Here is a 12,931-nt window from a genome sequence, read left to right as displayed (position 1 = left end):
GGGTATATATCAGGCTGCACCTCCCCTCAATTCAATGTCCTCTTACCATTGGGGCAAATGCAACATCCTGGTAAGGAAGTAGTTACCGTCGACATCAGCACCACCATCAAAACACCATTCGTGATTCCTGACATTGGGTTCCAGTTGAAAATTTAATTCAACCACCATTTAACAAGCTAGCATAAATGAATAGTAGTACATCTTTTTTTTTTTATTTTAGTTTTTGGTAATGATTGAATAGTTTCTTATGGAGTGTGTTAATTGATTAATATATAAAAGCTAAGAAGGAACAATACACTGAATGTACTATTAATATAGTTCAACAAGCCAATGATAAGGAATATTTAGATCGATCAAAAAAATAATAAGGAATATTTAGAACATCATTTGACTCAAGAAGACATTGATCTCTTCCCAGATGGAATATTTATAACATCAAGGTTTCTGATACTAGCTTGGGAGATCTGATAGAGGAGAGAGGAAGGTCTAATGTGTTGGAGATTGAACAATGTGCTCATATTTCAAAGACCCATCATCAAAATCTAATGTAGTAATGGTGCCTCTGAATTGGTGGCTATTAAGAAGCAAATTTATTGTCCAATCATCTTAGCTGCCAGCACAATTGATCATTAATGTTAACTTATTCTACTAGCAGCACAACTCATCGTTCTTTTTATTTCTGTCACTCTTTTAAAAGTTAATTCATGTCCCTGTTTGTCCTACTGCTATCTGCAAACCAAGAGCTTGACAGATCCCCCATTGGATCAGATGCTCAACTACAAGAAACTCAAAATCTTGGAACTAAGAAGTATATTTTCAATTTTGGCCATTGTTTCTCTAGGCACTCATAAGGATGCATTCTTCCATCCATGAAAGAGCAAAATTAAACTCAGCTATCTCCTTTTTGAAAAGCCCAACAAAGAATAGTTGTATTTTGCAACTCAAATGTTCCGGGGCAAAGTAAGATTTTAAAATTTTTTTATTAGTTACATTGGTATGCTTAAGTCCAGTGGGGTCATCCCAAAGGTATATTTAAGTCTATTTTAAAAATTCAGGGTATTTTTAAGGCAATTTCTGAAAAGTTATGGTATGTTTAAGTCTTTCACCCAAAAGAATCTTTCCTTCCCATTATATGAAGATTTGCTCTGGTGCCAAAATTCTTAGGGCCCATTTGGTTTGCGATTAGAATTAGAATCCCTTGGAATCGGAATTGGAATGGCTTATTCCCCCTGCTTGTTTGGTTCAAACAGGAATTGGAATCGGATTTAGATTTATGCTGTTTGGTTCATTAAGAGGTAGGAAATTTTGCCCCTAATAAAAAAAATGCATGGACATACCAAAAAATTTGCAGGAAAATGCATGAAAATACTGAAATTTTTCAAGAAAATGTAGAAATTACAACAAATTTTCAGAAAATTTAGAAAAATGCATGAAAATACCTAAAATTTTGCAGGAAAATGCAGAAATTACAACAATTTTGTAGAAAATTTCATAAAACTATAGAATTTGGCAGGAAATGAAAAATTGCAACAATGTTGTAGAAAGTTCAGAAAATTGCATGAAAATACTGGAAATTTTGAAAAAAAATTGCAGAAAATTACAGAAATTTTATTTAAAAAATAAAAAATACAGAAATTTTGTAGGAAAATGAAGAAATTACAACAATTTTGCAGAAAACCGAATTGTTTCTTTATGGTCTAGACTCTTGGTTTGCAAAGACTAGGATACTAGAATTTATGTTTCTCTGTGGTGGAACATGAAAGAGATGTGACAATTTACCACTGCAATGAGTAAAAATTTACATAGATACCCAAGTGTATTCTCTTCAAGAAGCTAACGTCATTATTGGGCAACTGTCAACACTGCAAGCCATAATGTCCCTATAATCTCGTGAGATTCTAAAGGAGTCATAGACCTTCCCATCACTGCTCTTCTTGTACTCAAACAACAGATTTGAGTAGACAAATGCTGTAAGCTTTATGAATCCAAAGTCAGGGTCGTTATAATAACTCCATTTGGTATGTATTGTGGTGAAATCTGCAAGGCTAGCACCTCCTCCCCCAGCAACTACATGGGTGGTTCCATTCAAGGGACTCTGATAGTATGACTTTCTTTACTTGTATAAACATTCTGTAACAGAAGCATGACACCCATTGTGAGTTTATGAGGTGAAGAATCTGGATGAACTAACAAGCATGTTTGCTACCATTTGAAACATTTCAATTTAATATAGAAGAGGTTGAATGCTCATTTCTACAAGATGTGATAATCTATACTAATAACAAATCAATTAATAAACAGTTAACCATTTATATGTAAAAGGTATTTCAGATTGGATGTTGGTCAGAATCCTTGAGAGGAAAATGGTAACAACAATCCATCCCTAAAATACCATGGAAATTCCAATTCCGGAATAGGGGTTTGACACATGGACTAGAAAGAGTTTACAGGGAAATTTTTAAAGCTTATAATGTTAGTAAGTCTGAAATTTGTGCAGAACCAAAGAATCAGGGAGCAAAGCGGATTGTCGTTTTAGAATTTTTAAAGCTTCAGTGTTCCACTCATCCTCCCTCACACCTACTGGGGCTACTCCTAGATCCCCACAAATATGCTACCAAACTGTTATATAAAAATTACATAGGTTAAATTAATTGTTAGAACATTAATCGAACAGGCTTTTGAGACTATTTCTTGGAAGCTTGGCTAGAACACAGACATAATGATAACACACACAAATGTATAGGCAAAAGGAAAAAGCTACTTACACTGAATTGGCCCACAGGTCCTTCAGAAAACTTGTGTACGCCACCCCACTGTCCTTGCTGGTGCACCTGTATTATATACAGTAAAAAAAATCAAAGTTCTCTGAATATGTATGCTTTCCAGAAAGAGAAACAAAAAATAGCCATTGTGAGATGAAGATCCAGACTGCCTAAACTCAGCCATTGTTCTATGATAGATGGTTTGGGTATGCAAGGTAAGGTTGATGATGCTTACAGATTGTTTGAGAGAACGGTTACCGACTTCTGGAGGAAATGAAGACAAAGGATTACCAACCCTTAGTGGTTACATATGGATTAGTCATTCATGGGCTTTCCAAGATTGATAGGCTTGATGAAGCATGCACGCTCTTTGGAGAAGCAAAATCAAGAGTAGGCATAAATGTAGTAAGGTATAGCAGTCTTGTTGATGCTTTTGGAAAGGTTGGTAGAATAGATGAGACATATCTTATCATGGAAGAGTTGATCCACAAGGGATTGGCACCTAATGTGTACACATGGAACTGCGTTCTTGATGCGCTAGTGAAGACAGACGAAATTAATGAAGCCCTTGTCTACTTTCAGTCCATGAAAGACCTTAAATGCACCCAAATTTCATCACTTACAACATTATCATAAATGTGTGCACAGAAAGCCAAACCTCTGTTGCTTTTTAACTGATATGTCATCTGTGTCAAATATAATTACAGATATTATGAATAATTTTACTTTAGGTGTGTCAAATACACATCCAAGAACAAGCTTTTGATTTTTAGGTACTTGTGGATGCGAAGAGAAAATTGATGCAGGAAGAAAGAGGTAGCTACTGTAGTACTTTTTTTCTTGCAAGTTCCAAGTTATCTTTTAAAATAACTTTGTCTTTAGGAATGAATAGGGAGTTCTATTTTTATCTGTTTAAGTTTATTAAAAGTTCTATAGGTTGTCAACTGGGTATTGATTTGTTTCTGTTTTTCTATTTTATCTAAATACCTTAGGTATATTATGAATAATGTTCATTTGATTGCAGTCAGTTATTGGGCTGACTGCTAGATATATCTTAGAATTGGGCTTGTCTTGAATCAGTCAATATATCTAAATACCTTAGACTTAAAAATTGTTTGCAGTTCAATATGTAAGATTATTGAGCTAGCTTGTCTTGAATTTCAAGAAATAGAAGGGTAAGATAATGACAAATTCTGTTGGTCAGTAGGACATTGGACTGAAACTCATCCCATGAAAAGAAAAAAGAAAAGAGAAATGTGTGGACTCATTTGAGCCGCGTCTCAGCTGCTACTGTTAAATATGAATAAACATGACACCAAACCTATTAACCAATCCAGATAGAAATTGGGATAAAGTGGTTGCTTTCTTGTAACTCTAAAATCCCTTAATTAATTGTCACTTTTCTTGTTTAATCAGACTGCTATCCAATTTGAAATTAGATTAGAATGTTATTGTACTCTGATGAACTTGATAGAGATCTTTCAGACTTATTAGCTACAAAGATAGAGCTGCATCAGGTAAACAATAGAATAAACATAGAAAAATTCAAACACCATACGGAACTAATGACTAAATAACTCTACTCACATAAGGATGCATTGCAAAATGAAATTGGGAAAAAATTAAAACACATTTAATATTTGAAAGAAGAGCTGCTAAATTTAACATGTATTTCGTGGTTAAGTATAAACAACTAAAATTAACATGCATTTCAGACCTTCTACTAAAGATCTATATAACAAATACTTTGCTAGAAAGGAAAATTGAGGAAAACATACCTTGCTGTGGTTTGGTCTGGTCTGCAGCGGAAAAACTGGGGAGGAATGAAAAAATAAAGTGAGAGAGAGAAGGAGAGGAAGAAGAATAGGAAAGAGGAGAGAAAAAAAAAATTGATGGTGATTTACCTCATTGTCACCGTCGCAGGAGTTTTAGTTCAGATCAATACTTCAAACTTCAGTTGCCGAAGGAGAGGGTGACGAGAGAGAAAGGGGAATGTGTTATCACTTCTCGCTGGCAAGAAGAGGCTTGTGGTCGGCCTCGAGCTATAGTGAGACCTCTCACTGCTCCAAAAGATAATGAAGAAAACAAGAACTCAACTATTTCATTCATGTCGAAGAAGGAGGACAGGATGCAAATAGGCCAGGTTGTTGTAACAACCTGCCAGGTGTCCGAATATTCTCTTGTCCTCCTAACTAGGGGTGAGCAAAAAAAACCAAAAAACCGAACCAACCGAAAAAATCGACCGAAACTGAACTAAAAATTCGGTTAACCGAACCGGTCGATTCAGTTTTGGTTCAATGTTTTAAAAAAACCGACAATTTTGGTTAATCATTTAAAAAAACCGGTAGTTGACCAAACCGACCGGTATATATTTTATATATATTTTAAATCTAATAAAAACAATTAAACTGCCGAACTGACTACTGATAGTCTGAGACTTTCAGGCTGCTAGACTGGCGAACAGCCTGTCTGACAGTCTGAGTCGTTTGACTCTGATACCCGCCGCGCAGGATCCCTAGTCCCTTATCCCTCTCTCTCTCTCTCTCGGACTCTCACTCCCTCTCTCTATCTCTCGAGTCTTGCCTCTCAGAGCTCACTCACTCACTCTCTCTCTCTCTCTCGTCTCGTGACTATCACCTCTCTCTCTCTCTCTCGCCTCTTGGACTCTCTTTCTCTCTCTCGCCTCTCAGGCTCTCTCTCTCTCTCTCCTTTTCAAATGCTCACTCTTTCAAACTCCCATTCTCCGTTCTGGGTTCTGACCTTTGGTGCTCCGCCCTCTGACCGATTCACCTACGACCTCGACACTGGTGATCCCTCCTGCTTCGGCGACATTGGAGGCTTGGCTGCAGGTTAGAGGCTCTACTGCATCTCGGCGACACCAGTGAAGTGGCATCTCAGTTTTCTTTGATTGTGTTTTCCTTTTTTTTTTTAATTTTAAGGGCATAAAAAAATCGAAAAACCGAACTGCGGTTAACCAGTTGACCAGTAACCGGTTGCATCGGTTCGGTTAAGTGTAAAAACCGAACATACCGGTTTGGTCAAAAAATTTACCCCACGGTTCGGTTAAGTGGGCACCCCTACTCCTAATATCCCACATGATTACAATTGTTTTTATTTAAGGAAAATTGTAAAGAAAAATAAGGTAATTCCTCCTGAGCTACTGGCTGGTGGCGGAATATGCTTTACGTGTAATTCTTCATGGATCAGTTGGGCTTGGCAACCTTGTCGCTATCAGACTCATAACGCCTAGTGGGCCTCATGAATATGGGCTGGGCCGTAGTGTCTTCTGGGATATATATCATTCCCTCCCCCTTGTTCCAAGCCTTGTCCTCAGGGTGGGCACCTGGGTATTTGTTTTTCAAATCATCCCAATCTTCCCAAGTAGCACCAGAAGTAGGGGTTCCCTCCCATTGGATTTGCATCTCAACTCCTACCCGATTCCCTTTCTTTATAACTCACCTGTCCAATATGGTGGTAGGGTAAGGTCGTAAGGTTCCAACACTATTAAGGGGGGGGGGGGTAATGTGGTCATGGAATGGCAATGGGCTCCCAGTTTTTTCTTGAGGCATGAAACAAGAAAGGTGGGGTGTAATTTGCAACTAGACGGAAAATCCAATTGATAGGCTATTGGGCCGACCCTTTCTAACACCTTGTAGGGCCCAAAAAAATGGGTCGCCAACTTCTGTGACTTTCTCAGGGCCAGACTACTTTGCTTGTAAGGTTGGAGACGAATGTAACAGTAATCTCCTACTTCAAATTCCCTCTCACTCCTGTGTTTATCCGCCATTATTTTCATTCTATTTATTGCATGATTAAGGTTCTCCTTGAGCATAGAAAGGACTTTATCTCTTTCTAACAATTATTCTTCTATTGACTGAGCCTTAGCTATCCCAAGAACATACGTTAGGGAGTTTGGAGGTGGTATGCCATAGACAACCTGGAACGGGGTCAGCTTGGTAGCTGAGTGGTAGGTGGTGTTATACCACCACTCCACTAGGGCTAACTATTTGGCCCAATGATAAGGGTGAGTGCCAGCAAAACACCTCAGATAGGTCTCCAGTGTTCGGTTTAATACCTCAGTCTGTCCATCAGATTGGGGGTGATAGGCTGAACTCAAACACAACTTTGTACCTTGTAGTTTAAATAATTCCCTCCAAAAAGTACTAGTAAAGATGAGATCTTGGTCGCTGATAACGGATGTTGGCATTCCATGTAACCTGAACACCTCCTTCATGAATATCTTAGCAATGTCTTGGGCTGAGTGTGGGTGATGTATGGTTATGAAATGTCCATATTTGGACAATCTATCAACCAATACAAGTATGGAGGTGGTATGGAGGATTTCTTCCTTGAGGGGGTAGCCCATCTATGAAGTCAATGCCAATGTCTGTCCAAATCCGTTCAAGCAAGGGTAAAGGTTGTAACAGCCCAGGGGTGTGTATATTTTCAGTTTTATTTCTTTTACACACCTCACATAGTTGGACCCATTTTTTAAATTCAGCTCTGTATCCCTTCCAGTAGCAGAACCGTCTAAGGCGGTGCATTGTGTTGATGTACCCAGAATGTCCCCCGGACGGGGAATCGTGGGCTTCCTCAAATACAATTCTTCTAATAGCTGAATCTGGGCTTATCACTATTCTTCCCTTTCTCCACAAAAACCCATTTCAGTATTCAAACCTCTCTGGACTGGTCCTTCCTTTCTGTAAGTCTGAGATAAGTTGTTGTAAATAAGGGTCATTACCTGTTTCAGCCTTCACTTTTTCCACCCAATTGGGAATGTGTTGGGATGTAGCCAACAACTCTTCTTCAGTTCTAAGAGAAAGGGCATCAGCCATGATGTTGTCTTTTCCTTTCCGAGTCACTATCTCATAATCGAAGCTCAATAGGTTGGTGATGAGCCTTTGCTGAACTGGGGTATGGATCCTTTGCTTCAAAAGGAAGTCCAAGCTCTTATGATCAGTTAAGATTAGAACTTCGCACCAAGCAGGTAATGTCTCCATTTCTGTACCACTGGCACACCGACTAATAGCTCCTCGTACGTGGAAAGGCCCAGGTTTCTCTCTTGTAGGCCACGACCAAAGTATGCAATGGGCTTGCCACCTTAAGACAAAACTGCTCCCTGACCCAAGCTATTGGCATCGCATTTGACAGTAAAGCTCTTAGAGAAATCAGGTAGGGCCAGTATGGGGGCGGTCACCATGGATCACTTCAATTCTTCAAATGCTGCTATTGCTTGCTCTGACCACTTACATTCCCCTTTTTTGAGAAGTTGAGTAAGGGGTTGTGCAATAACTCCATAGCCCTTTACAAACCTGCGATAAAACTCAGTTAGTTCGAGAAAACCTCTTAACCCTTTTATGGATTTGGGAATGGGCCAAGTGGTAATTCCCTTGACCTTTTCTAGGTCCATCTCCACTCCTTGGGTTGAAATGACATGACCTAAATACTCTACCCTCTAAACGGCAAATTGACATTTGCTTAGCTTAGCAAACAACTTGTGATGTCTAAGAATCTCTAGTGCAACCTTCAAATGTTGGATGTGGGCCTCAAGAGAGTCACTGTAAATGAGAATGTCATTAGGGGCGTTCACAATAAGAGTCAAACCAATCAAACCGACCTGATCCAACCCGATCTAGTCGGTTTCTGAAAACTTTTGGTTGGTCTTGGTTTCTAAATATAAACAACCCGACTGGTCAGGTTGGTTTCAGTTTTTCAATCTGAAAATCAAAACCAACCCGAACCAAACCGACTATGGATAGTAGAAGTCTGATACTTCTAGTTTTGGTATAGAAACAATGAGACTCTCTCCACTTTTAAGACTTTACACAATACTTTTTACAAATATAGATAGTTTGGACTCCACTTTAATTATTACTTTTTTTACATTAGTCTTGAAGTTGGAGACAATTGGACTTCCCTTCATTCATTACTTTTTTTTGTAATAGTCTTGAAGTTGAAGAGAGTTACACAAAAATGGCAACTATCTTTGGATTTGTGGTAGTATAGACACATCAGCCTATATGACATAGAAGATGGTGTTTGACTCAAATAGGCAATGAGACAAATCAACCAATAAGAGTTATATAAAAAATAGGAAAAAGAGATTGTAAATCAATAAATCACCCAGGATGACCAATTGACCATCTCCAAAATGGCCCGACCAAACCAAAAAATTAACCCAAGTTGACCCTTCATGTTTAGATCAGTTTTCCCTTATAACCGGTCAGTTTCGAGTTAGTTGTTTATCAAACCGACTAGGTCAGTTCGGTTGAGCAAAAAGCTTACAACCGACCCAACCTGACCCGTGCACACCCCTAAATGTCATCGAAGAATACGAGAATAAACTTTCGCAAGTGTTCCTTGAAGATGTTGTTCATTAAAGATTGAAATGTTGATGGGGCATTAGTAAGCCCGAAAGACATGACTAGGAACTCATAGTGACCTTCATGAGTCCTAAAAGAAATTTTTGGTATGTCCTCTTTTTTTATTTTTATTTGATGATAGCTAGACCGTAAGTCTAGCTTGGAGAACACCTTGGCCCCACATAGCTCATCAAGAAGTTCATTTATTATGGGCATGGGAAATTTTCTTTGATGGTGACACTGTTAAGAGCCCTGTAATCTATACAAAGACGCCACCCCCCATCTTTTTTTCTCAATAGAAGGATTGGGGCTGAGAAGGAGCTTGTACCGGGCCTTATGATTCTTGTGTGCAACATTTCTTTTACTAGAATTTCAATTTCCCTCTTTTGTATGTGGGGATATCTGTAGGTCTCATTGCAATGGGTTGGGTGCCTTCTAATAAGGGAATGGCGTGGTCTTGGGCCCTAGGCGGGGTAGGCCCACTGGTTTTGTAAATACTTCTGAATAACTATCCAGCAGAGCCTTTATTTGTGGGCTTACTTATAGTTTGGGCCCCTCACATTTAAGAGTGATCATCTGCAATAAGAAGATTTCGTGGGCTTTTTCTATTGCCTTCCTGGCCCGTTTAGATTAAACTATCTTAGGTTTGGACACCTTAGTCCCCTTCAGCTCATGGGCCCGTCACTATCAAAGAATCGAAGCCACAATGCACTAAAATCCCAAAGTACGGGTCCAAGGGTTTTCAACCACTGCATGCCCAAGATGGCATCATACCCGGGTAAGGGGCAATAAGTAGAAGTCTACTACAATAGTCACGCCTTGTGCCTTAATGGGTACATTGAGGCATTTACCCGTGCCCTGTAATTTTTGTCCACTAGCAACCATAACTTCAAAAGTTTGGTCATTGTGTGGCAAGAGTCTAGCTCTTTCAGCCGGTTGCGGGTCTAAAAAAATTTGGGTTGATTCGCTATCTATGAGAATGGACAGAGGTTTGTCATAGAGAGTACCGTGGATCCGCATGGACTGAGATGAGTTGGTACCAATGATAGCATGTAAGGAGATTTCGGGGGCTATTTCCTGTTCTCCCGACCTGTCATGGGGTTCCTCTGACCACCTGAGCTCTTTTGTATCTTCTTCGTCTGGTCCCACAACCCAGAATATATTCCGCATCTCCAGTGTTGAGGGGTGAACAACTCATCATAATTGTAACAAAGCCCTTTGGCTCTCATTTCTCTTACTTCGGCTGGGGTTAGGCGCTTTACCTCCGACATCTGGGCTCCTTCTCCAGAGTCATGGCTCAGGTTAATTCTGGGTTTTATAGTTGTAGTAGTCTTCCTTCGAGCTCCCCACTCCTCCTCTTCAAGTTGTTCTAATATGATGGCCTAGGTTAGTGTCACCGGTTCAAATTTCTCCACTCCCATCCGTAGCTCGGGTTTCAAGCCAGCCATGAAGCATCCCACAAGATGTTCCTCTGACAATCCTTTAACTCTGGTTGAAAGTCTCCGACACTCCTTAATGTACTAAGTCACTGTTGAAACCTGTGTCAGCTTGGATACTCTGCCTGAGATGTTTTGGCTTTGCGGACCATTGAAACGACTATCTAATGCTGCTATAAACTGCCTCCAAGTTGGGTTGCTCTGGTAATCTTGGAAATAGTAGTACCGCTCTACGACCTTATCTTCAAATTCCATGCTGGCCACTACAATCCATTGCTCTTCAGGTACCCCTTGAAGCTTGAAATACTGACAAACCAACAACAACCATCCATCCAGATTGGTTCCAGTAAAACGGGGAATATCCATCTTCAATCTCCGTTGGTATCCCTAGCCTAAATTCTGGGATCCTCCTCCATTCGGTCTCTCCTGGTTTAAGTTGGGTGGTGCCCAACAACTGGTTCCTTTAGAAGGAGAGAAACCGCTTAGTCTATTGAACAGCTCTTCAAGTCTTTGGTCGATACGCTCCAAATGGCGTTCAATCCCGACCATTCACTGCTTCAACCCCTTCATGTTTGGATTCAGGATCTGGTGCTTTGATACCAGATTGTTATAGCTCTCTTCTCACTGAAGAGAAGAGGCTCGTGGTCAGCCTCGAGCTATAGTGAGACCTCTCACCGCTCTAGGGGATAATGAAGAAAACACAAACTCAACTATTTCATTCACATCGAAAAAGGAGAGGATACAAATAGGCCAAGTTGTTGTAATAACCTACCAGGTGTCCGAATATTCTAATGTCCTCTTGACATCCCACATGATTACAATTGTTTTTATTTAAGGAAAATTGTAAAGAAAAATAAGGTAATTCCTCCTGAGTTGTTGGCTGGTGGCGGGATATGATTTACGTGTAATTCTGCATGGATCAGTTGGGCTTGGCAACCTTGCCGCTGTCAGACTTATAACGCCTAGTGGGCCCCATGAATATGGGATGGGCCATAGTGTCTTCTGGGATATATATCACGGGGAATGAGGGTTAGAAAGTTGGAATCGGGTAGGGAGAGGTTTGAGGGTTTTTTTTGTCATTTTGGTTTTTTCTTATATTAAATAGTAGGAATGGGATTCTGATTCGGGGGGGGGGGGGGGGGTTGGGAATGGCCATTCCCTCAAATGGGGGATTTCCATTTCGCCCGGAATGGAAATCGATTCCAATTCCACACAACCAAACGGCTGGAGTCCATTCCGATTCCGAACCCCTATTCCTGCGAACCAAATGGACCCTTAATTTCCAATGCCCCCACCCAAGTGTAACATGTCAGCCTAAAGTTTTCAAAAAGGAAAGATTTCCCTTACACCCCACTCACGCAATTTGCTCTTTTGTTTCTCATAATTTCTCTCCTTCATCCAACAGTTTTCATCTACATAAGCAAATCCTCACCTTTCGACAAACCACGGACTACACGAATTTACCCATTCTTCATGAAAATTTTCATCTTAGTTTATCTCATTCATCAAGAAATTCTTATGATTTGATGGAATCTGGATCTCCTCCCAAGAAAAAACCAAACCATCCTAATTTATTCCAGCATGCATGTTGTGTCCACACATCTTATGTTTGGGATCTCCTTCCAACAAAAACTGTCTTAACACATTTCCAACATGATATATTTGTGTCTATACATCTCACCATGAGACCGGGACTCACCATTCATGAAATTTGTAGACACAAATCATGGGTCCCAGTGTTATGGTGAGATGTGTGGACATAGATCATGATGCTCTTTTGGTAGAAATAATGATGCTGCTTTGAGCTCCAGAATAGGGATGTAGATAAGGGCCAACCGACATTCACTACACAAAGAAACCTGCCCTTTCACAAGTCCTCAAACTAAGGAATATTGAATTACGAACTGAACTATTAGATCATTTGGTGATTTAGATCCTTTTATTAAACTATAGATTTTTTTTTTGCTAGGAACTATAGGTATAGTTGGACTAGACAAAATTAAGCATGGTTTTCCCATCACAATATGGTCTTATTATTACAATTCTAACAATCAATATACAGACCAACAAGGTTTGTCTTCTTTCTTAAATCTATCATATTTTGAATTTCTTTCTTTCTTTCTTTCTATCTCTCTTTTCACATAGTGGGCCATGCCTAGAACCATTTAAAGAAAAACTTATTCCACCGAAACATGAAAAGTATCAAAGATGAATCATTTATAAAGAAGATTTTGACTATGATGCTGGAAAGACATTATACCAGAAAAACTTATAACCAATCAACTGACATCATAAAAGTGGTAATTAATCAGGTGGATTTTTTATCAAAATTCGTGGGAGGGGGGATTGATTGGTCAAATCCCTTCTAGTA

The sequence above is a fragment of the Nelumbo nucifera genome, chromosome 3 (assembly GCF_055504915.1).
Source record: "Nelumbo nucifera cultivar China Antique chromosome 3, China Antique-T2T, whole genome shotgun sequence".
Classification (NCBI taxonomy): Eukaryota; Viridiplantae; Streptophyta; class Magnoliopsida; order Proteales; family Nelumbonaceae; genus Nelumbo; species Nelumbo nucifera.
This window is presented reverse-complemented; position numbering follows the sequence as displayed.